Source organism: Peromyscus leucopus, chromosome 6, assembly GCF_004664715.2.
Source record: "Peromyscus leucopus breed LL Stock chromosome 6, UCI_PerLeu_2.1, whole genome shotgun sequence".
Taxonomy (NCBI): Eukaryota; Metazoa; Chordata; class Mammalia; order Rodentia; family Cricetidae; genus Peromyscus; species Peromyscus leucopus.
This window is the reverse complement of record NC_051068.1, coordinates 22,219,053-22,245,263: the sequence shown is the minus strand read 5'-3', so window position 1 is coordinate 22,245,263 and position 26,211 is coordinate 22,219,053. Positions and strand designations below refer to the sequence as shown.

General features: G+C 46.0%; 1 long non-coding RNA gene across 1 annotated transcript; it reads left to right on the top strand.

The window, feature by feature from the left end:
* Nucleotides 1–658: 658 nt before the first annotated feature.
* On the top strand, nucleotides 659–24,311 carry LOC119088158. The gene is made up of 2 exons (XR_005091751.1): nucleotides 659–699; nucleotides 23,389–24,311. It is a non-coding gene; the product is annotated as an uncharacterized LOC119088158 (long non-coding RNA).
* Nucleotides 24,312–26,211: the final 1,900 nt, after the last annotated feature.

The following is a 26,211-nucleotide window of genomic DNA, read 5'->3' as shown; positions in this document are numbered from 1 at the left end:
AGGAAGGTTCATTCTTTGGACAGTGACCAAAGAAAATAGGTATGAGGCTCGATGGTTTAAACAGCCCCGAGGCTGCCAGGAAAACCCTTTTACAGATGCCAGGCCTAAAGTGGTTTTCGACTTTAGTGCTCACACAGCAACTCTTGGTGTTTGTTAGGCACGTCAAATTCCCAACTCAGTAGATCTTGGTAGGATCCATAGTCCATGTTTACAATGACTATCGGGAGTAGGTTAGCTGTAGCTGATCCACGGCATGTTTGAGGTACTCCGTCTAGAGCCACTTTCAATTTTTTTTGACACGAAAATCTCCAGTAAATGTACATCTTCAACGTAAACTACATGTAAATACCCATCTCTGTCTCTCCTCGCTCTGTTTCACACACAGAATCATATGCACAGTCACACACACACACACACACACACACACACACACACACACACAGCAGCAGCAGCAGCAGCAGCAGCAGCAGCAGCAGCCTGTATGGAAGGATTTAGGTACCATATTACAATGTACATGTGCTGTGGGACGGTCTGTATGTCAAATCTGTTGCTCTGATTGGTCAATAAATAAAACACTGATTGGCCAGTGGCCAGGCAGGAAGTAGGTGGGACAAGGAGAGAGAAGAATTCTGGGAAGCAGAAGGCTGAGGCAGAGACACTGCCAGCTGCCGCCATGACCAGCAGCATGTGAAGACGCCGGTAAGCTACCAGCCACGTGGCAAGGTATAGATTTATGGAAATGGATTAATTTAAGCTATAAGAACAGTTAGCAAGAAGCCTGCCATGGCCATACAGTTTGTAAGCAATGTAAGTCTCTGTGTTTACTTGGTTGGGTCTGAGCGGCTGTGGGACTGGCGGGTGACAAAGATTTGTCCTGACTGTGGGCAAGGCAGGAAAACTCTAGCTACATACATGTGACCCTTTAGTCAATTCCAACAAGTAGATCTTGGTCACATGGCCAGCTATAAAGGGATGGGAAATGGCAGTGCCCACAGATATAGGGAGCACTGTTTGACTCCCCACATCAGACGGATGATGTGTGCATTTAACTGGGGCCAGCTTTCGTAGAGTGACACCCCCCGCCCCCGCCCCCCGGTACATCTAATATCATCTGATGCTTTCCTATTTTTTTTGCTCCATTCTGCCTTCTGGTTCAGGGTACCACTTTCCATACTTGCATGGCTTTCTGTTCTACTCAACCTCACTCAGTTGGGAAGGGGGGTGCACATTTGTTCAGAGGGGCAAGAGGTTTATGATGTGTTTTCTTTGCTTGTCCTGCACCCCATCTTAAGATACCAGGAGTCGGCGGCCAGCATCCTTGCTGTCAGGCCTGTGGTAGTGAAGAAGAGGGAAGAGCAAGGCCACAAGGGACCTTCCTCCCCAGTGGGGACAGAAGGGTGTCTGTGACCATCACAGCACACGACAGCTTTCTTTGGTATTCTAATTCAAGAGTCTAGAGGAAACTCACTATGAGGGCCAAAGGACTTAGTTTTGCCCCTGCACTTGGATAAGACACACAGTCTTTCCAGATGTGCTGACTGGACACAGGACATGCCGCTGCGTGTTCACATAAGCTATGATCCATCTGCCGCCTGGACACAGGACATGCCGCTGCGTGTTCACATAAGCTATGATTCCCTTTCTGCTCAACACTGCCTGGATGACTGTTGGGTTAATGATTCCTGTCTTCGTCTGTTGCTACACAGCACAATACCAGAGACTAGAGACTTCATTAAATCCGTAGATTTATCTCTCACAGTTCAGGAGACTGAGTGGGTGGGGCTGTGTGGAGACAGCAGGGGTCTGGGATTGCTCACAGTGAGGTCAGCCAATGCAAAGACTTCTAGCCAAAGGCAGGAGGAAGCCCTCTGGTAAGGCCTTGTCTTTTTCTCCGGATCTCTGGTGGCCTGGTCACCCCTTCAACACCCTTCCTCTTAACACCGTGACACTCACGGCAGTTGAAAGGACACGACCCCAGGTAACCCTGGAGCAAGGCCTGAACGCTGGCCCTTTCCTCTGTCTCAGACGTCCCTTAGGGAAGGACAGAAGCCACGTGGAAGGAAAAGGAAGTAAGAGGCGTGTGAGGGGTGCGGCTCAGCCGTAGAGAGCTCATCTAGTGTGCACGGGGCTAGAGTTTGATCCTGAGCTCCCATAGGCCAGGCATGGGGGTGCGAGCCTGAAATAGCACTCAGAAGACAGAGGCAGGAGTCACCCTTGGCTACCTAGCAAGTCCCAGACCAGCCTGGCTCACATGAGAACCTGTTTCAAAAATAATAAAAATAAACCAAGAATATTACATATTCTAAATAGATTGGGGAGTTGGGTTTCATGACAGGGAAAATGCTAAGTGCCATTCAGGAATCATAGACTAAGGATTTCTTGTGCTAGACAGGTTAACACTCAGCACTTGGATGGAAAAAAATCAGAGCGGCAGGTGTTTAGGAAGTCGCCGAGAGTCGCTGAACCACAGAGAGGCTGGAGCAGCTTGGCATCCATCCTCACCCTGGGTAATTTGAACCCTCAGAGTCTGGGGAGGCCAGACTGCAGTCCAGCATTCTATTTTTAATTCATAGCATGGAGATAAGAGTTAAATATAAAGCAGATTAAGGCTTCTCTTAAGTCTCCTCTACAAAAGAGGGACTGGAATTAATCCACAGGAATACTCTGTGGACAGTTCAATACCATCATTTCCTCGGAATAAAATTAGAAGCAGAAAACTGTGTCCTTATCCTTTTGACATCCAAGAATTATCACCATCAAAGCCCCACAGCCCATGAAATTATTTCACAGATTCTTTTCGTGGGATGGAGCAGCCTCATTCCGTGATGACCTGCGGTTTTAACAGAAGGCGAAAGGGGAAATAGTTCTCTGAACTCACAGGACCCCTGGTCCATACACGGGCCCATTAACGGCATGCTAACTCATGCGGAAGTCATTAGACCATCACAGATGCACACCTGCTGAGCAGACCACAAACACGAGAGCTTTGGTTTATCTTGGAAGTTTGGGTCCCTTGAGTGTAAGGTTCCAATCAACACTTGTAGCCTGTGTGCCCTGTGTGCCACGGCTGAGCAGAGGTACCCCATCCCAGGCTGGAATATTTTTATCTTAAGAAGTATTTATTGTTTTTTGTTCTCTGTGTTAGTGTATGTGTGTGAGGTGGAGGTATGTGGTACGTGCACACACACACACACACACACACTTGTGGGTGGGTACAGCCAAGGGCATTCTTGGAGGCCAGAGGAGGCATCCTGCTCCACCAGGCTGTACTCTTGAGACAGGGAGTTTAGTGAGATGGGCTGATACAAGCAAACCCTAGTGATCTTCCTGTCTCTGCCTCCACAGTCTTGGGGTTTTAATACGTGCAGCCGCACCCATCTTTTTACAGGATGGCTCATGCAAGTGACCTTATCCACAGAGCCATCTCCCCAGCACTTTGTTTAAATTTTTTAATCACACCAATATTCTCTTTGGAAATTAAACACCAAATAGGAAGCTAACCTGGCCACGAGAACGTCTGTGACTGGCTGTGTGCACTGGATTGCACAGCAGCCGTAAAGTGAGAATGAAGACAATCAGCTCAGGAACAGCTACCCTGGGCTTGAACCCCAGGCCTGCCAATTACTGCGTGACCTTGGGCAAGTTGCTTAATCTTTCTGGGCTGGAGTTTTCACTTGTGTAAAAAGGAAGGCAATAATAGCCCATGCCTCCAGTCAGGATTAATTGAGAAAATAAATGCAAAGAACTAAATGGGCTCCCGGCAGGAGAGCGAGCACTGGTAGCGGTTGGTGGTCGCTAGTATTGTGCTTTAGCAGATGTGAGGGAAACAGGTCTGGAAGGGGCTTGGGTTCTGCTGGTTTAGTCCAAGACTGCTGAGGTGTGCAGTCCTGGGGACATGGCCGGCCTGCAGCTGTGACAGACAGAAGCCTACTCCCTCTGCAGGCTGGTGGTGCACCACGCCCAACCCATATCATCTGTGGTGTGCCCTTTAGATATTCCAGCAAGCCAGAATGCTTTCCCAAATACTTCCGTGTTTGGGTGATAGTTTTAGGGGTGCAGAAAAATCATAAAGCAAACCACATGAAGACAAAGACAGAGGGATTCCATGTGCCCAGAAAATTACACCACCTCTTTATAAGGCCTGATATAAGGAGAAACTGTATGGACGGGGGATATGAGGATACAAAAAAATGAGAAAGAAACACTTCTCTACCCTACGTCATTTGCAGTTAGTGGAGGGCCAGTTCATGGGAGACAAAGGCAGAGTAGGTTTGTGGTGTCTCCAAAGAGGGCTCAGGAGACAGGACCACATCAGTGTGAAGCCCGAGCAGGGCATTCCCTGGGCACACACTCAGGGGCAGCTGCTGCCTGCTGAAGACTCTCTAGGTGTTGGGGGTGGAGCAGGAAAGAGAACCCCCTACCATCAGAGAGTGGACACTTCAGTGGGCACAAAGGTATCAGCAAGCAGAAAAGGCCACACACACACACACACACACACACACACACACACACAGAGGCACATGCACAGTGGGGGGTACTGTAGAGACAAACACCAGTGATGGTGACAGGTGACCGTGAAAAGGTAGTCAGGTGCCTCTCAGTGTGGCGTGGAGGCAGAACATCCAAGAGAAGGGGAGGAGAGAAGTGGAAGACCACCGAGAGCCCGGGAGAGATGGCGGGCGTGAAGGATGTGGTAAAGGCCCGGGCAAGCAGGCGGTGCCAGGGCTAACACCACAGCACACTTGTTCTGAACAGTGTCCAGCAAGCCACAGCCTTACTGCGTGCAGACTCTACAAGCAACAAGCCTAGGGAGAAAACTGGAGCAATGGTTGTCTGGTAAGGGGATGGGGAAACAGAGGGGCGATGAAGTGAAGGGGCACAAAGATTCTTCACATAGGAGCATGGTGACAAGGTTTACAGTCTAGTATGGGATACTTCCAAATTGCTGAGAGAGTAGATGTAGCGCAGGCTGTCCTCAACTTCGCAGTTCTCCTGCCTCAGCCTTTATCCTTAAACGCAGTTGCCTCAGCTGAGAGAGCCTGCCTCTGGTCATGCTGTAAGCATTTTGCTTTTGTTAGTTCTCTTCTGGTGGCTGCAACTCAAGTCATAGAGCACAGGAATGAGTCACAGAACACAAGAAAACTGTGTGGTTGCAGCTTCAAAGGAACACGATGATAAAATGGCAGCACATACATGGTGTGTCAACGCACAAGGTTCAGTTCCTACCTCAAAGGGAATGTGAAAGAGAGAAAAGGAGACGGGGGGGGGCAGGGAGAGGAAGAGGGAGGGAGAAGGGGGAGACACTGATTTATTCTGGAGCCAACTGTGAGTGGGTCTATGGCCTGGTAAGATTCATGTTCCCTCAAACGCCATGTTCCAACATGAGAGCAACTGTGTGAAGTCTTTCTACAGAGCAACAGAGCAAGGGAGGTTACAGACTAAGGCGCTTTTCAAACTCACTGGTGGAAACATCAGGAAGGTGGGTTACAGCAGAGGGTGGAAATCGCAGGTCTTAGCTAAGGTCACTACTGCTGGGATGAAACACCAGGAACAAAGCAACTTGGGGAGGAAAGGGCTTGTTCAGCTTAGGCTCCCGTATCAGAGTTCATCATCAACGGGTCAAGACAAGAATTCAAACAGGGCAGGAATCTGGAGGCAGGTCCTGATGCAGTGGCCATGGAGGAGTGCTGTTTACTGGCTTGCTCCTCAGGGCTTGCTCAACCTGCTTTCTTATAAAACCCAGGACCACCAGCCCAGAGGTGGCACCACCCACCATTGATCACTAATTATGAAAATGCCTTACAGCTGGATCTCAAGGAGGCATTTTCCCAACTGAGGTTCCCTCCTCTCTGATGACTCTAGTTTGTGTTAAGTTGACTTAAAACTAAGCAGGACTAGACCTCAGATAGTTTTTGATGGCATTTTTAGTTTTTAGGTTAGCAGATGCTAAGGATCTGTTTGTTCATTCGACAAAGATACATAGACTTCATAATCCTGAGAATGGTAGGTCACACGTAGAGGTGAGCAAAGAATGACTAGAGGGTCAAAAATAGTCCGAGATCATTTCCCCCCAATCAGTAACACTCCATCTTTCCCAAACAAACTCAGCCTTGCAGAGTGTTTGACACAGTGTAGACTTTTTCTGAGAATTTCAGTTCACAGGTGAAAATCATGAATAGGAAAAACTACCTCTGGAATTCCCTTAGACAGGTACCATGCCTGGGTAAGTCTAGGCCATAACATTTCCCATGGCTTTTGTTAGGTACTAGATTAAGTCAGTGGCTTGCATTTAGAGGCAATATTGTTTATAAAAAAAAAATCTCGCAAATGCTAGACTTCATCCAGTGTCTGATAAAGCAGGTTAGGTTGCAGAAGTTTTTGAAATGGTAACTAATTAGGTACATGTACTTCAGTGGCTCCCCTCGTCCTTACCATTACTTCTGAGCATCTGTTGCACCAGGGTGAGCATCTGAGGACCTGGGCTAAAATGGCATTATTATCACCTGCCCTCCTACTCCCTTGGGTGTACAGAAAGGCAGCTGGGGATTCTCAGACATCCTGAAGGTGACTCCGTAGGCCAGAGAAGTCTTAGGTGCGTCAAGGGTAATATTCAGTTTGTGACTCGGCGCCTTTGGGTGGATTCCTAGCAGTGGGCACTGGCCAGTGTCCAAAAACAAGTCCCTCCTCCACTGAGGTGTTGACTGGGGAAGAGCTAGCACCAGGATGAGATAAGAACTAGGCTCTCCCCTGAGGAGGAAAAGAGAGACATGAATGGGAGAATCCTGTAGATGCCCAAGGATATACTAGATACTAAACAAGAAACGACTGAGCTATTTCTAGATAATATCATACACTGCCTATCAGAACTTGAAAGCCAAGTTTGTTTGGTTATGGAAAAACAAAGATATTTCTATCATATGAACAGCACTATGCATTATGAATATACTTGGAGCCCCACGTCATGACCCCTAATAAGGAAATGGCTGGAACGGTCTCTGGCAATTGAAATGGTTCTTTCTTTATGCTTTGAAAGGCGTATTGAATTTTTATCTCTTAAATGCACGTAGGGCATTATCTTCACAGTCTTTGTTTCTTTGCACCTATGCCTCTCAAAAGAAGTAGGCTCAAAGAAACCGTAGTATGCTTGGATTTGTTACACATAGAGTGTGCCCACTGAACCACATATACATGAAAACTCACCAAAAGTCCATAGGAAATGAGAAAACTTGATTTTCCACTTCATGCTCGGGCTGAGGATGTGGCTCAGTGGGTAGTTTGCACACGCCAAAGCCCTAGGCTCTATCTCCAGCATTGCATAACCTGGGCATGTTGGCACATACAGGTAATCACACCATGTGGGAAGTAGAGACAGGAGGGTTAGAAGTTCAAGGTCATCCTCAGTTGTGTAACAAGTTTGAAGCCAGCCTAGACCACATAAAACCCTGTTCCATGCCCCCTCTTCCCCGAAAAGCCCTTTACGCTTAATAAGCTCAACACCCTTCTGGATTTCTTAAAATATTTATTTATTTATTTATTTATTTATTTATTTATTTATTTATTTATTTATTTATTTATGTAAGAGAAGAGGCTAGGCTCCCACATTGCTCAGACTGGATGGAAACTCCTGGGCTCAAGCAATCCTCCTGTCTCAGTCTCGGAGGAACTGTGACCGCAGGCACTCACTGTTGTGCCCAGCTTGCCTTTCAATGAAACAGAATCTTCTCTCATTTGGGTTCTAGGCATTTCTAACTCTACAAATTCCTCTAGAATCACATTATGTTTCATCTTGTCACCCAATTTTAGATAAAGCATGCTATTCACTAAAGATCTGCAATAAAAAAAATGGTTTATGAGTTGGACTGGTCATCCAAAACTAGGGTTGTGTGTTGGTGTCTTTTCTTTTTTTTTTTAAATCTGATTTTGTCATGGAATATCTTGTTTACTCTGGCTATGGGGATTGACAGTGTTGCTGGGTATAATAATCTGGGCTGACATCCTGGTCCCTTAGTGTCTAAAAAAAGCCTGTCCAGGCCCTTCTGGCTTTCAGAGTCTCCATTGAGAAGTTGAGTGTAATTCTGATAAGTTTGCCTTTATATATTAATATGTTACTTGGCTTTTTTTCCTTTGCAGTTCTTAATATTCTTTCTTTATTCTGTATGTTTAGTGTTTTGATTATTATGTGGTGAGGGGACTTTTTTTTTTTTTTTTTTGGTTCAGCCTATTTGGTGTTCTGTAAGCTTCTTATACCTTTATAGGCATGTCCTTCTTTAGGTTGGGAAAGTTTTCTTCTATGATTTTATTGGGTATGTTTTCTGTGCCTTTGAGCTGGGTTTCTTCTCCCTCTATCCCTATTATTCTTAGGCTTAGTCTTTTCATGGTATCCCAGATTTCCTGGATGTTTTGTATTGGGAATTTATTGGATTTAACGTTTTCTTTGACTGATGAAAATATTTCGTCTATCGTATCAACCCCTGAGACTCTCTTCCATCTCTGGTATTCTGTTGGTGATGCTTGCGTCTATAGTTCCTTTTCAATTCCACAGATTTTCCATTTCCAGAATTACCTCAGTTTGTGTTTTCTTTATTGTTTCTATTTCAATTTTCAAGTCTTGAATTGTTTCCTGTACCTGTTTGATTGCTTTTTCTTGGCTTTCTTTAACGGATTTATAGATTTCTTCCAACTCTTTGTTTGTCTTGTCCTTCATTTCTTTAAGGGAATTTTTCATTTCCCCTTTAAGGGCCTCTATCATCTTCATAAAGTTATTTTTAAGGTCATTTTCTTGTGTTTCAGCTGCATTGGGATATTCAGGTCTTGCTTTTGAAGGATCACTGGGTTCTGGTGGTGCCATCTTGCCCTTTCTGTTGTTGAATGTATTCTTACACTGGTGTCCATGCATCTGTTCTTCCAACTGGTGTGGCTTGTGCTTGTGCCTATGTAGTCTGCTGGGGTTGCAGGGAGGGCTGGACACAGAGAGGATGTTCAGGTATCCAGGGTTGGGCAGTGGAGTGAGTCTTGCTGGAACAGAGTCCAGAAGGTAGTGGTGCAGTCTGGAGGCGGGTCTCTCACCTGCTTGCAGGCTGGTGGGGACTGCACCAGAGCAGTGGAGTCCACCAGAGTTGGGGGCAGGGCCCAGCTGCCTTGCTGGTGCTGGGATGGGAGGGGGAGGGGCACGGGATGTGCCCTGGCTTTAGGATCTGGACTTTGGGGCAGTTCAACTAGGAGGCCAGTCACTCACCTGTTTTTCCAACCAGTGTGGTTTGTGCCTGTGTCTATGTAGTTTGGTTGGGTTGCAGGGGAAGGCTGGCCACACATGGAGGATGTTTGGGTGCATGGGGTTGGGTAGTGGAGTGGGTCTTGGAGGGACAGAGTCCACTGGGTGGGGCGGTAGTGGTGCAGCCCGGAGGCAGGTCTCTCTCATCTGCTTGCAGGCTGGTGGGGACTGCCTGTGTTGATGTCTTAATATGAAGCAACAGAACACGGGAAGGTTTATTGAGTCACGTGGTATTGAGACCCTGCTTGACTCGGAATCTCAGATCCTGGAATCTAAACCACTATGCATTAAGTGTAGCTTCATCTTCAGGGATAAAGGCTATTGGTTCACCAGTGGACAAAAGAGCTATCCTTGACCACCCCAGCCAGGTGCTCCAGAACTTGTGCTGAGGCCTCCCCTGGAGAGGCCAGCAGCAGGAGGTTGCAACTGGTGTCGGAGAGGTTCTGCTAAGAACTACTGAACTAGGTAGAGCAGGAGGCGAGAACCACCTGTGCGCCCCACAGCGGCACATGAGGCTGTGAAAAGGTTGAAACTGAGAACAGATCTGTTAGAGCAAGTCAATTAGTGTCTCAGGGCCACCTCCACAGGGAGAAGGCAGCTTCGCCCAGTGATCCTGACATCCTGGCACAGCTGCTCAGGCATCCAGGGCCCAGAGGAGAGAGAATGAGCAGAGCAGGTTCGGGTTTGTGGAGATGCCTGTGTCCAGAGAGCATGTCCCGTGTTCACACTCTGGCAGGCAGCCCAGAAGGGGCCAGGCCAACTGTTAGGGCTAGTACTTGTCTGTTTAACCTGTGGATACCAGGAGCAAAATCCTAGCTTTCTAGTTAGAAGAGCGTTTTCCAAGCTAAAGGCCGTGTGAGTCTGAGGTCACTGCCAACCAGACAGGGCTGAAAAGATGGCAAGCAGATACAGTGATTCCTGTGAGAAGTCTGGGGTCAAGTGTAAGTACCAAGTTCAAGGCCCAGAACCCCCGTTCAAAGGCCATGATGCACAATGGTACATACTTATAATCCTAGCTCTGGTGAGGGGTGAGGTGGGGATAAGGAGATCACTAGGTCCGCAATCAAATCAGTGGGTTCCAGGCCAGTGAGAGTCATCATCTCAGAAATAAAGCAGGCTGAATTCCTGAGAAATGACACCTGAGTGACCTCTAGCCTTTACGTGCTCATGCACATATGCATCATCCCCCACACATGAAAATGAACTTTTTCGTGGACGTGGACACACACACAGGGGAGGGGGAAGGGTCAGTGTGGATGCTTTATGGCTAGCAATACTTATAACTAGAATTATGGTGCCAACTAGGAATGCCTAAGCCATACTCTGCTCAGTGTCAGATTACAGAGCTGAAAGCATCTGGAGAGTCTGGACTGAGGAGAGAATCAGTCACTCAATGCTGAAGAGACTTGTCCAAAGTGTGCACCTATCTCTTGGCATAGCCAAGGATAAAGCCCATGGGCCAACTGTATAAGGATTCCATTGTACCTGACAGCTTTGCCTTGTTCCACATCCTGTCACCAAGCTCCTGCCCCGAAGTGTCTGAGAAGGATGTTTTGAAAGCTGTGTTTAGAGAACAGTTGTGGCTTTTAAGTTGAAGAGCAAGAAGGCAGAGGCAAGAGGTGCACTTCAAGTTCACATCAATGTGTCTAGGAAAGCAAATATGACTGCCTCCTAACTATACACCCACTCACACCAAACACAAAATGGTATTCAGTAGAGAATGAGTGTCCATCATCAGGAGAACAAACAACAAAAAATTCTGGTGAGGATGTGTGGAACACACACACACACACACACACACACACACACACACACACACACACGGGCACTTATATACCACTAGTGGGAATATAGATCTGTCCAGCCACTATGGAAAGCAGTATGGAGATTCTTGACAAATCTAAACGCAGGCTCACCTTATACCCAGCCACGCTACTCCTAGCTACTCCCCAAAGACTCCAAGTCCGACCACTGAGAAACCTGCACGTTCATGTTTATTGTGGTATTGTTTATGATGACTGAGAATGGAAGCAGCCTAGATGCCCGTCGACAGATGAGTGCAGGAAGAACATTCGTTCACACACACAATGGAATCATTGAACTGCGAAGTCATGAAATTGTGACATTGCAGGAAAAGCAATAGAGCAATGTGCTAAGTGAATAAGCTGCATGCAGAGAGAGACAGATGCGGAGTCTAGATGTGTGTGGTGAGGGGACAGAGAGAGGGAGGGGGAGAGAGAGGACACCAGAAAGGGGACTATAGGAAGGGAAAAGAACTGACAGAAGGAGAGGGGGAAAGAGAATAATAAGATACAAGTGACCAGAAAGCAGAAGTGAGGCTATTGGGGGAGGGGATCAGTGTGTGGGCAGGGGAGGGGGGATCAGTGTGTGGGCAGGGGAGGGGGGATCAGTGTGTGGGCAGGGAGGGGGGATCAGTGTGTGGGCAGGGGAGGGGGGATCAGTGTGTGGCAGGGGAGAGGGGATCAGTGTGTTGGCAGGGCAGTGTTGGGGGGATCAGTGCATGGGCACAGGAGAGCATGGGAGGCAGATCACTGTGTGGGCAGGGAATGAATAAGAACAAACATATGCCTGGAAAAGCCACAGTGAAACCCAACTGTATGCTAACCTAAGATTAATTAAAAATAATAATAGTAGAAATCAAAACTAAAGAAAACAATCAAAAGCAACAAGGACAGTGAGGAGGAAAAAACACAACACACCATGGAGGAAGACAAGAAGAAATCACAACACACCATGGAGGAAGACAAGAAGAAAACACAACACATCGTGGAGGAAGACAAGAAGAAAACACAACACATCGTGGAGGAAGACAAGAAGAAAACACAACACACCATGGAGGAAGACTAGAAGAAAACACAACACAACAAGCCAACAGGCCCTCTCGGAAGAAGTTCCTGGAGATACGGGTAGAAGGTTGGGCCAGAGGTCCCTTCCTTTGCTTTATATTGAGAAAAACAAATAAACTCAAAAGTGGTGAAAGAATGCATGTTTGATATATAAGATGTAGAATTTGGGTATAGAAAGACAGACAAGTGTTGCATTTAAAAATGCAAATGTTTGGCCGGGCAGTGGTGGCGCACGCCTTTAATCCCAGTACTCAGGAGGCAGAGGCAGGCAGAGCTCTGTGAGTTCGAGGCCAGCCTGGTCTATGGAGCGAGCTTCAGGAAAGGTGCAAAGCTACATAGAGAAACCCTGTCTTGAAAAACCAAAAAAAAAAAAAAAAAAAAAAAAAAAAAAAAAAAAGCAAATGTTAAGGAGTTAATACATGTACAACAAATAACACTTACAGATTAGTAAGAAATAGACAAACAGTACAGAAAGTGTTAATAACGGGGGAGAAAACTAACAGATAAGTGCATCTAAATGCTGGTGAGACCATAAAAGGATGCTCATTTTGCCCTGCTGCTGGGGAGACACAAAGGAAAACAATAATGATAGGCTTTTGGTTTGGTTTGGTTTGGTTTGGTTTGGTTTGGTTTGGTTTGGTTTGGTCTGGTTTGGTCTGGTTTGGTTTGGTTTGGTTTGGTTTGGTTTGGAGCGACTCACTCACATACTGCTGTTTGACATTTAAGCAAAAGTTAAGCACACACACACACACACACACACACACACACACACACACACACACAATTTAAACCCAGAACTCCTACCTCTGGGAAATCCAACAAGACACAGATAAAACATGAAGGGACAGTGTTAACAAACTGGCTATCCAATCATCTCTGTGTTCACGGGGGATTGGATCAGCCCCCACTCTTCTGGGGTACCAACATCTGTAGAGGTTCAAGTCCCTTATATATAATATCATGCTGTTTGCATGCTGTCAGTAATCTCCAATATAAATGCAATATTGTGCTGTTTGAAGAATAATGGCAAGAAGCGAGTCTATATATGCTTAGCACAGAAGCAGTTTTATTTTCTATTTTCTGTCTGCAATGATTGAGACCCAAAACACAGAACCCACGGGTATGGAAGGGTGACTGTATTAATATTTTCTTCTGCACATCAAAAGTTCCCGTAAATACATTTAAAAATCATAAACTGAAAGAGGGCAGCTGCCACTCACAAAAGGATCCAAAGATTAGTATCCGGAACCCCCGTTTCATGTATGTGAAATTGCCAATATATAATTTCTAGCCTACAAAATGGCAATTTCATATGCTTACGAAGAATTTTTCTGAATCAATGAGAAAAAGACAACTCACCCAAAAGAAGAAAATGTACAAAAGATACGAATTTAAGGATGAGGAAAACCAGTGGCAGATAAAGGTTTAGAAATAAACTTTTCTCACTAGAAATCTGAGGGCAAAATAAAAATGATCATGAGGTAGTATTTCATATTAGAAGGTTGGGGGAAAGTGAAAGATGGTGTAAAAATTTGAAGAAATGGGAAGTCTTTTTTGTTTGTTTTCTTCTGAGACTGAGTCTTGCCACCCTCTGCGGGCTTCCGGGGACGGAACTAACTAGAGCGGTGAGGGAATGAAGAAATGACAGACACAGAGACACAAAAAAAGCTGGGACTGGGTAGACCGGCTCTCTGACGAAGTAAGAGCAGCAGCCTGGAAGCTCAGCATGTGGACTACAAACAGTTGAACAGGGAGGTGCGTTTATCACGTAGATAAACAGGGATCCAGGGCTGTTATACACAGCGGAACAGGGAGGCGGGCTAGCTGACCTCCTTGGAGCAGGGAGCAGTCTCCGGGCCATAAACATCCAGGGGAGAAAGCTACAGTGGACATTTTCCAGCACACTCTATCAACATCCACACAGGGGCCAGAGAGAGGCCATGCCATCTCCATATGAGCCACACCCAGGGAAAGTTTTGCCACCCTCGCGAGTCTGAGGCACTGTGGTCCTACACATGACCCTGCCCATGTCAAACAATACACCTTCACTCAGAACTTCCCTAGCTCCCTACAGGGTCTCCTGTAATGCAGGCTGTCCTTGACCTCCCTATGTAGCCCAGGCAGTCCTTGACTTTACTGTGTAGCCTAGGCTGTCCTTGACTTCACTATGTAGCCAAGGCTGACCTTGAACATCTGCTCTTCCTGCTTCTACTTCCCATGAGCTGGAATTACAGGTGTGTGCCACCTTGCCTGGGTGTGACATGGAAATTCTTGCAATATAAAGGCATAGAAATCAGAACAAATTTGTCTATGCCATGTGCAGTTCTAGAACGCACTCTTTGACCTGTGGTGGTATTGTGTTCCCCAAAATATTGTGTACTCTAATAAATTTATCTGGGGTCAGAGAACAGACAGCCACTAGATACAAAGGCTAGAAAATGGTGGCACTCACACCTTTAATCCTAGCATTCCAGAGATAGAAATCCCTCTGGATCTCTGTGAGTTCAAGGCCACATTGGAAATAGCCAAGCATGGTGACACATGCCTTTAATCCCAGAAAGCCAGCCTTTAATCCCAGGGAGTGGTGGTAGAAAGCAAAAAGATATATAAGGCGTGAGGACCAGAAACTAGAAGATTTTGGCTGGTTAAGCATTCAGGCTTTTGAGCAGTAATTCAGCTGAGACCCATTCCGGATGAGGACTCAGAGGCCTCCAGTCTGAGGAGACAAGACCAGCTGAGGATCCGGCGAGGTGAGATAGCTGTGGCTTGTTCTGTCTCTCTGATCTACCAGCATGGACCCCAATAACTCGCCTCAGGTTTGATTTTATTAATAAGAACTTTTAAGTTTCATGCTACATCTGGCGCCCAACGTGGAAGCTGGGACACCGCAGGAGGAAGGGTGAGATTTTAGCTCTGAGCTCTGACCTCTCGGCTTTCTCTTTTACATTGGTTCTGTGTTTCTTATTTAATAAGACTGTTGGTTACATCTACCTTTCACCTTTATTTGTCTAAGTGAAAGAAACACATCTAGGAAAGATTTATGGAATACTATTTAAAATAGTGCAAATTAGAATATAAGAATGATTCACACTTTATATACACAGAGATAGATGCCTCTGAAAATTAAAGAACCAATTCTATGTGTGTGTTCTCTTTGATTTTATAATCCCCTGAGTCCAGTTAGAGGTGTGGGACCATGTACTGGACCATGGTCAACCAGTGGCCATTTTCTCAAGGAGAAATAACTCTGCCTCTCCTGTTGGCTGCCAATTGCCCCTCAGCTCGGTCGTGTGAGCCCTCCCCACCGCCTTGGGCTGCTGATGGGCTTGATCTTGTGTGGATCTTATGCAGATAATCACAGCGGCAGTGGTAAGTTTCCAAGTACGACGGCCATGTCATGTCCAGTGGAATATTTATAACTTAAGAAATAACAATTTCAATCGAGACATTCCACAGACAGGATGCTTGCCACAGCATTGTTTCTAGAAGGGATCAGTGACCACTGTTAGCAGAGAGGCGTGAAAGCCATATTTCCTGCACACAATGTACTTCACTCAAATGTGGTTGATTGTAATCGGCACAACTGAACTCTTATTTTCCTAAAAGGAATGTGACACCAGATTAGTGTGCTCTGTTGTTGAAGTGATGAGCTATGTGATATGTGGTACACAGTGCTCTAAGACTGGCTGTGTCATATTTCCTCCTTTGGAAGCAGGTGACGTCATAGGTGAATGTTCCCCCACTTGTCTCATCCTGTTTATTAATGATCCGTTGTGTTCCTTCTGCCCCTTCTGAGTCTTTGAAGGTTTGGTCTGAAGAGTCTCGTATGAACCTCTAATTCTTTTGTGGTTCTGGCTGGAGCCCTGAGGTCACATAATTTCTCAGGAGAGTAAATGATGACATCAAGGTCTTTCGCTTTGATTTAGAATGAAACAGACCAGTCCTTATTAATGATCTTTCTCATCTGTTTATGTGAGTGGGAATTGTCGGAAAGCAGCTTTCCCTATCCTGCTGGGAAGGGACAGGCCACTCCTCTGACCTGCACCTCTCTGTGTGGTTTCTTTTTTCAAGAGCTCTGTTAGCGACTTGTCACCACGATCCTGGGTGAAGCCAGGAGGGAGATGGAGTTACAATCATTCTAACACATTTCTTCTAGATGTCCAGGAACCGGGGCAAAAGTGAGGACTCTGTGCCCAGCCACTCTAGCGATTCCAATCTTAGACAATGGCCAACAGTGACCTCCACGTCCACTGGGCCGTTTCCACGAACTCTCTTCCTTATGAACAAGGTTCACAAAGATCGTTGCCCTGCCATGAAGAGCACACCGTTATTAGAGTCAGGAACCCTCATTTGGTCCTTAAAGACCCTCTGTCCTCTAGGCAGATATTTTAAGAGCTGCCTCTATGGTTCAGACACACAGCCTGCTAATGTTGAACAGCTGGGAAAGGATTGTTCCTGCATCTCACCAGGCCATCCTTCCAAAAACCTTTCTCATCCAGAAATAAAAGTTCATTTCTTAGGAGGAAAATGGAAGGGATTTCTTTTTCTTTCTTTTCCCCTTGTAATGTTGAGAGCATCTCACTGTGGCAGACTGGATCAAAATCTCCCAAAGGGATGCATAGACAAAGGGAGATGTCTAAAGGGTCCTGAAAGCAGGTCACACTGTTCTGGCTTCTGCTTCCTGTCAGCACCTCTGCGGGAGGCGTGTCTTCAGACAGGTGATGTTAGGAGACCACACACACAGGCTTCACCAGCCTGGAAAAGGAGGTCAAACTGGTAACTGCCATCCCTACACCAACATTTGTAAACTGCTCCCGTTTGAGTGTTTTAAAGCATTTTTTGGTCAGTTGAGAACAAAGGAATGCCCTTTTGGGGGTTGGAAGAAAACAAGTTAACTTCAATTGCTTCCCCTGCAGTGGCCAGCTGATTCCTGAGTTCTTTTTTTACCCACAACTGGTTGGAAGCTGGAGCGTGTTACTGGGAGGCTGGCTTACCTGAGCAAGTCTGACTCTGGGCTCACTAAAGAGCAGGACCTTTTCTGGTGGGTCTGTAAAACCCGGAATCCAGTCCCTAGAGGCAGGTTAGCATTGGATGTCAAAAGTGTCAAGTTAAAGAAGAAAGAGGTTTTGATTTAAACTATTCTAATGTGTAATATGAGTGCACACCCAAACGTTTATGTTACCCCAGAATGGAGCTCATCTACTGTCCTCAGAGACAATCTTTTAAACTCCACTTTTGGGGGCTGAAGAGATGGCTCAGCATGTAAGAGTACCAATTGCTCTTCCAGAGGTCTGAGGTTCAATTACCTAGCACCCACATAGCAACTCACAATCATCTATAACTCCAGTCCCAGGGGATTCAATACCCTCCCTCATCTCCAAGGGTAGCAGGCATTCACATGGTGCCATACATGTAGGCAACATGCCCATATACATAAAATAACAATCACAAAACAAAAACCCCACATTGTGATTGTTGTAGCCTCTGTAGAACCCAGAACCTCAAGTACTAACTAGTCAGTGCTCTCTTGAGGAACAGAACCAATATGACCAATACAAATATCTTAAAACTATTAAATCAGAGCCAGACAGTGGTGACGCACACCTTTAACCCCAGCATTTGGGAGGCAGAGACAGGCAGACTTCTGTGAGTTCAAGGAAAGCCTGCTCTACAAAGTGAGTTCCGGGACAGGTTCCAAAAGAGGAAAAAAAAAAAAAAAACCCAAACACAAACAAAAAGAAAAAAAAATAGTAGCAACAGCTAAATCACACCTGAGAGGTCGAGAACCCAGTAACTGATACTTGAGGACGGTGCCTTAGCAGCCAGAGAAAAGCCCACGATGGCCCTCTAACCTCGAAGAGGCCGAGAACCCAGAATCTGGCAGCAGCCTGCTCGCTCCACAGGGTTGAGTGGCTGAGCCGTCCTGTCCTGGCACTCTAGCATGGGAAGTTCTGGGAGGTTTGCTGGCCCTCCGTCAGTGCTGGAAGCCTGGGGCACACAGGTTCAGGTATCCGTGGAGGAGGAATCAGAAACAGCAACAGGGCAAATCAGCTCCGCGGTGAGTAGGGAGGCCCTGGTTGGCACAGGGTGAGCGATCTTCCTTCTGCCAAGCTCCTTTTTATCTGGGCTGCTACCAGAAGGCACCGCCCACATTTGGGGGGTAGGTCTTCCCACATCAGTAAAGGCAATTAAGACAGTTTCTCAAGTGAGGCTCCCTAATTAGGAGATTCTAATTTGTGGCAAGTTGACATTGCAAACCAGCCCATCACAGCTCCTCTGGAAAGGAAGTAGTATTGATTTCCCCCTCTGGTTCCAGTAAGTGCCCGAACGGTCGCAGGGAAGGGTCTGCACTGAGAAGTCAGCCCCACAGAGAATGGGGAAGGGGGTGCTGTGGACTGAACTGAGTGTTTTTGTTTTTGTTTTTGTTTTTGAGTTTGTGCATAGATGCGCTCTCCTACATGTGGAGATAATTCCTATGAGGGGGAACTAAAGACAGTCAAGGGCATGTGTGGGAGCTTAGTACTCATGAGCAGAAACCGCAGAGAGCATGCTATCTCCTGAACAAAGGGTTCTCCGAGCACATGGAGAGAAGGCAGGAGGCCTGAGGACTCAACCTTCGGACCGCACTTGGATCTTGAACTTCTAGAACTGTGAGGAATAAATGCCTTTTGTGTGCACCACAGCAGTCTGAGGAGTTCTGTCCCAGCCGTCCTGGCTGACCAACACGGGGCTGTCCCTTCAGACTCTTCCACATTCTGATTTGAAATGCTGTGGTGACAGCACCTGAGTTCTCTGAGAGACAGACGAAGGGGGTCAGGACACAACGTCCTTATGTATGTCATGTCCACGGATTACTTTAAAGCAGAGGCAACTGAGAAACGGCCAGGGTAAAGACTCGGATGGATTCTGTGAAATCAAGATGGATTCTATGAAAGAAATTGGACTGGGGCCAGCAAGATGGCTCACTGGGTACAGATGATTGCCATCAAGACTGATAACAAGAGTTCCTGGTGAAGCACGTGGAAACACAGGGTGAGAACGGATTCCTGGAAGGTACCCTCTGACCTACACATGTGTGCTGTGGCATGTGCATGTGCATACCCGTGCAAGCACACACCGACACACGATAGGTAAATAAATGTATGGTTTTTGTTTAACTCTAAAAATGGAACTGAACGGCCAAATTTTCCTCCCTGGGGATTTCATGAGTCAGAGAAGCTTAATTCCTGCCACGGGAGAGGAGAGCAGAGGATGCTGGGACACCCTGCCCAGGAAGAACTTTAGCAACTCTTCTGACTCCTGTCCGTTCTTCTAGACACATTCATCTCTTCTAAAAGCCCAGGCGCGCTCCCTCAGCAACCTTTGCTGCTCCTGTCCCTCTTTACTGTGATGTCCCCACAAGTAAGACAGCATCTTAATAAACCTGTGTCCCTTCCCTGTTAACCACCTGCTTACCGGTTTGTTTCACAGATCAGCTGAGATTTCCCCAGGGGCCGTGCAAACCCTTGGCTTTAGATCCACTTGTCGTCTGGGACAAAGGGCCCTGAGCTATTGGAACCACCTTGGCATTCCGAGGAGCAGGCCAAGGTGATGGCTGGGTCCATAAACTGCTTGCCTTTTCAGCAAAAAGACCTGACTTTGGTTCCTAGAGCCCGTAGTTTTTGTTTTTTTAAAAAAGACAGCCGTGTCCGTCAGCTTTTGGTCTTACCTTCTCCCTGATTGTGTTTGGAGAAGTATGGAAAGTGAAGTGCTGGTGACTAAAGACGGAGGAGAAGGGTCAAGACACTGGGAGGCCCTGTGCACAGTGCTGTGGGACTTTGTAGGCACATTGCTTCTTCTGGAGGCCGTTTCTTTTTCTTATATTCCTCACACTCTACCGCTGCTCACGGTAGTCACACTACCAGGCTCTTGGCCATTTCCCTAGCCTTGGCTGACTCGTTACTGAATCATAACTCAGCTGCCCAGAATGATATAAATCTGTGATTTTCTTTATTCAGCAGCTTTTATGCAATGGAGGGAAAAAACTTCCTTCTAGAAAGTGAATAGACCATTGTTATCAGTCTCCTTCACAGACCTTGACATTCCTTGTTCATAAAAGACAAGTACAAACTGGACTTCTAATAATTAATAAGATATTTAAGCCACTTATCCTGATCTTGAATAACAAAGTTGAATAGCACATTCTTGATTTTTTTCTTTCCAGTTGATAAAATGTGTCTATAATTTGGAGAGAAACTCAGTATACCGTGATGAATTCTACTGGACAGTATTAATTATTGGGGTTTTCAGAAGAACCTTCAAGAATTACACTAAGCTGACAGGGACAGAAATGGGTTGGAAGAGTGCTCACCTAGCATGTTTGAAGTCCCGGGTGCGATTCCCAGCACCATGTAAGTGGAACTTGGCAGAGCTCACCTGAAATCTCAGCACTAGGTCATCTTCTGATACATAGTAAGTTCTGTCTCAGCCTGGGATACAAGAGAGACTAGTTGGGATGCCTGTTGCTAGATAGTGTCTTCTATCTATCAACATGACAGGGTGCACTCATGAAATCTCAACAATATGATCACCTAAACAAAACCTGAATAATGACCACACCAACTGACATGCCACTGTGGATGGGGGAAATTTCAAAAGGCCCCACATCCAAATGAAGAGCTATAGACAATCAATGGCTGCGGAGAGAGGGAGAATCAGTCTTCTCCCTAGTAGGTCATCAAATCCCAAGCGGTCAGCTCTAAACACTTGTACGAATGAGCAACACTAAACAAACTCAGCAGTGGGGTGTGTGTGTGTGTGTGTGTGTGTGTGTGTGTGTGTAATAATGAAAATTATAGAATTTGAGAGGGAATGATGAGAGAGAGGAGTGGGAATAATTTAAATGCAATAGTCATGTATGAGATTCTCAAAAACTGTAAATGAGAGAGAGAGAGAGAGAGAGAGAGAGAGAGAGAGAGAGAGAGCCTGTTTACAAAACAAAACAACACAACAAAACCTCCTCTCAGCTGGTGTACTGTGTTGTTACCCTTTGTCTACCCAGCTTGGGTGGCTGTGGTAGCCAGCCAGGGCCCTCTGCTTTTCCAATATAATAAAAAACCAATGGAGAAATGCAGACTGCCCCCTGCTGGTAAAAATGGGTCAATATGCCTGGCCACCAGGATGGCCTCTGATAACCCTGGCTCCATATCACTATACCAACCTCAAAATAACTCCAAGAGCTTTAAAAACTTGTTTTTAATAAATGAGACCGAGGTGCTAGAGAGAAGGAAGGCTCCTGGGATCTGGGTGAGGTTCCCAGCACCCATGTCAGACTGCTCACAACAACCTGGGACTCCCGTGCCAGGAGATCTGATGCCCTCTTCTGGTATTTAGACACACACACACACACACACACACACACACACACACACACGCACGCACGCACGCACGCACGCACGCACACACGCACACATGCATGTGCACATGTACACACAGCAATAAAAATAAATCTTTAAACAAGTGAAACCGAGCAGTGAAGAAAGAGTCAAGCAGGTTTTTCTGAGTCATACTCAGTCTCACCCATCTTCCCACTGTCCTTTCCAGTCAAGTAGATCACTAGGTTATTAAAATCTAGAGCCCTCTACACCAATAGCAGTTGCCCTATCTTAGGGGCCTAAACCTCTTTTATTTGTGTGGACACACACACACACACACACACACACACACACACACACACCTCTTCCTGTAGTCCTGCAGTAGTCTTTGACAACCGAGTCTCATGGGTGGCAATGTGGCTGCCCTGAGTCCTGAGACTTCAGACTCCCACACTGCTGCTTAACCCCTGGCTCTGGCATTTAGTTAGTTGTGAGATTTAGACAGGCAACTAATCTCTTGGACCTCGTTTGCTAAAATATAAACCCAATAACACATAGCCCACAGGTCGTTATGAGGATTAAGCAAGATTATTATTTCACGGCGAGTGTTTCCACATGAGTGTTACAATTGGAAGGTGTAACAAAGGAAGGCAGAGGTGAGAGCTGGATACCCACTTAACCATTACTAGGCATGTATTGGGAGCCAAACACCCTGGAGGTTAGCAAGAATTAAACATTAAACTTAAGACACTCATCATGACATTAACATTATTACAGTTGCTTAATATTTAATTCGTAGGGGACCAGACTATGGAGAATGTAGATTTAGGCCTCCGTGGACTTCTTGAGTCCCCAAGTAAAATGCATACATAGTGAAAACTTCTCACAGACATGATGGGAGAGTCACTTCGTACAATAGTCTCAACGCACTTCCCAGCAGTGCGGACACTGCTTTAAATTGCTCAACAGCGAGCTTCGGGACGTTTGGCTCCTCTGGGAACGATGGAAGCATGTTAGTAAAGGTTGGTTTGTAGTTTGTGCCGCTTTTCTGCTCTAAAGGCTACACTATTGACAAAGATAAAAAGCTGGAATCCCCGAAAATTCACCAAAATTGTTCAATGAAGCCCAGAAATTCTTTAGTTCCTTTTAATCGATATTTTATAGCATGTATCTCAGTTAAGGTTTCTATTGCTGTGATAAAACACCATGACTGAAAGCAAGTTGGGGAAAGAAAGGTTTTGTTTTGCCCCCACTTCCACATCCTAGTCTGTCATCAAGTCAGGGCAGGAACCTGGAGGCAGGAGCTGATGCAGAGGCCATGAAGGAGTGCTGCTTACTGGCTTGCTCCTCATGGCTTGCTCAGCCTGCTCTCTTAGACACTCTAAGACCCCTACCCAGGGGCAGCACCACCCAAGTGGGCTGGGCCCTTCCAGAAAATGCCCCAAAGGCTTGCCTACAGGCCTATCTTCTGGAGGAATCTTCTCAGGTGTAGTTCTTTCTTCTCAGATAGTTATGGCTTGTGTCAAGTTGAAAAACAAAACAAACAACCAGCAAAACCCAGGACAGTCTGTGTTTGGAATTTTTTTCTGTGACTCCTCAGTCTTTCGTCCACTTTGAGCTCTGTCCCTACCGAGTGTGTGAGGTATCAGAAAGTGTCAAACCCAAGTCACAGGTTTTGGGGCTTGTTTGGGAGGGAGAACTATATTATCTTCTTTGCGTTTGTTTTGCTCCCAGCAGGTTTCTCTTTGCTCACAGCTCACAGGGTGTATATTTAATTTAGTGAATTGATTTGGTTGCATGGCAAACACTGCTGAGAACCTAAGAAGGCAAGTCACACTAGAAAAAGCCTTTCAAGACTCCAGGCAGCTGTTCAAACATTGCTTTTCCTGTGTTTCAGGAGGGAAAACAGTGGTGAACAGAATAGCTGAGTACACATCACTGAAGAGCAAGACGGCTGCTTCCAACCACTGCAAGAGAAAGCCGTGAGACCCACATTCTTCAGAGCATGCCACCGGAGAGTGAGTGTGCTCTACCTATCTAGTCATCCGAACTGGGCCAGGTGAACCTGCACCCAGAGGCCACCACTTGGTTTACACCCTGCCTCACTTCTCTGGGAGGATTCCTCTTTTTAGCAGGACTAAGAAGCCAAGAGAACAGCTGGGACAGGACGTTAGCACAATGATCCTGATGGGAACCAACTCTTGAAAGCCCTGAGGAGGAGGAGGAGCTAGTGTCTCCCAGTGCAGAGAGTGACTGACACTCGTGGATGGGCTCCATGAAGTGACGTGGGGTCTCCGACACCTGGGCTACTTACGGTAGTCGCCATGACATCGGTGGGAGAATCCCCACTGCAGATTCCTGCCGCCCAAGGAACTCCTGTGCTCACAGGCCTGCTGCGTCCTCACTTACCCCAACCCAGGCACTTCTCTATGACTTTCTTTGTGTCCCAGCTGAATTCTTCCTTCTCTTTTACGGTTATAAAAATGAAAAAAAAAAATGGCAACATCTTTCTCTTCACTGTCAACATTTCTCAGTGTTTTACCAACGGCTTCATAGCAGCTCACCCTATTCATTTAATGAAGTGTGTTTCTCACAATAAAACAGAATTGTGAATGATCACGTATCTATGCCATTTAAAATATGAACCACATGTTTTATGTGTAAAATACAGTTCCTATTCTAATTAATTAATTAATAAGAATTCTGTAATTTTCATATTGTAACTTTTTATAATCTCCAAAACTCTCCAAATGACTGTTAGTCAAATGACCATCACAGCTTTTGTTAATATATGAGAAAATAATAAACCTCATTAACGTCCTTTGTTGTCCTTTTGAATGCTACTGAATTTCTCTATAGGTTTGCTTGGAACTTCGTTACTTATTGCCAACAGATACAGGATTGAATTTCCAAAATATGTACAGGGAAGTAAGTACTCAGCCAGTCTTTAGCCTACTGTTTCCGTGAAGATTTCCTCTGTCTCAGAAATGACTAATATACAGTGACTATAAATAGCATTGAGTTTAAATACATTAGTTAAAAACAGTTTCTGCTTGGTTCTTTTGTGCTCAGGTTTACAACACGGAGAAAGAACTGTAACAAATCCTCGGCTTGGAACAGTTTTAATAAATAAATAAATAAATAAATAAATAAACAAATAAATACAAACTCTTCCATTCTTTCAGGAAGAAACAGTTAGTTGAGAGCCTTGTAGCCCATTCATTTCTCAAGAGACTACTACATAATCTGGTCCTGTCTGAAGCAACTGTCCGAGGTCAGCTAAATCCTGTGGCACATTGTCTGATGGCACCAGGCAGACAGCCGCAGCCTCCCACTATTAATACCTTCTGACCTTTTGACATACAAGTAGAAGCAGCTTCGTGGCCATTTTCCCCCTCCGTGTATCCCTGGAAAACCAAAGAGCTAAGGGTTGAGGTGAGAAATGCTTAAGGGCTTTTAGACAACAAGTGGATCGTTTACTTCATAACATTTTCTTAAGTACCAATAATGAGCAACGTGGTCCTACACCGGTCTCAAAAAACACACACGGGACAGGGAAATGTGTCCTAAGGATACATGACATATTCTAACCTACCTATGACATGGGACAAGGTGCTGCAATGTGGAATGGGAGACAAGAAATATCACAAGAGACATGCAGACAAGACAATTAAGGGATCAGGAAGGGGGTTATTGAAGTTTGTGGGCGGGTGGCAGAAGAGAGGAGGGAGGGACTAATTTGTTAATGTGGTGCTACAGAGAAAGTGTGCAACCACAGCACACCTGGAGGAGTCAGGCTTTCCTTCCTCCCTGAGAGTCCCAGGGATCCGACTCAGGCGGTCGGGCTTAACAGCCAGGGCCTTTATCCACTGGGCCATCTTGCCGTCCCCTGCACTTTATTCTTGTGCACCTGGCAGCACAGGTCTGTTTGCATCTACCCGACAAGGCTGTGCATGATGTCTCGTGTTACAATGACAGGAGTTATTTTCAGCTCCATTGTGACTTTATGAGGCCACACTTGTCTGTGTACTCTGTCCTTGGTGGCTTGACTTATGCAGTGAGGAATTAAGGGGGCTGAGATGGAGTCAGTCCTAGCCAGTGGCACTGTGTGGGGCAGGCTGGCAGCTCACTGGTTGGGAGTCCTGGAGGGGGCAGGGTCTATGCATCCAAGGACGCACTTAGGCATTGAAATGGGATAAAGACACAGGAGAAAAGAAAGAGCATCCATGTGGCGTCAAAGAAAGGAGTCTCTGGGAGGGTAACAATGCACCTGGGGTTAAATTCTTTTCTCTGCAGCAGCATTTAGAAAATTGCCTCCATCTCACCACAGAGACAGAACCACTGTCTTAAGGATATTTCAGTCTATTATCTGAGTTAGCAGAGGCTGAATATCACATCACGTTCATTCCAGTGCTATGACTCCATCCGAAAGTTTTGGCATTTGCAGCCGGGTCTTTGGAAGAGGGGCTCAGTCCTGTGTAATATCAGATTCCACATGATTAAGTAACATCCATCAACTGAAGATGGGACTATAAACACGAGTGTGGACATAATGGACCACATTTGGCCTGCCTGTCTGAGGCTGCAAGGAAAATAAGATTACATAAAGAGATCCCTGGCCTCCAGAAAGAATTTTCAATTGCAAATTGCTTTTGAGTACCAATGCTAAAATGTAATAGTTTGTCCTCAAAACTGAGAAAGGAAAGGTCTCTCTCTCTCT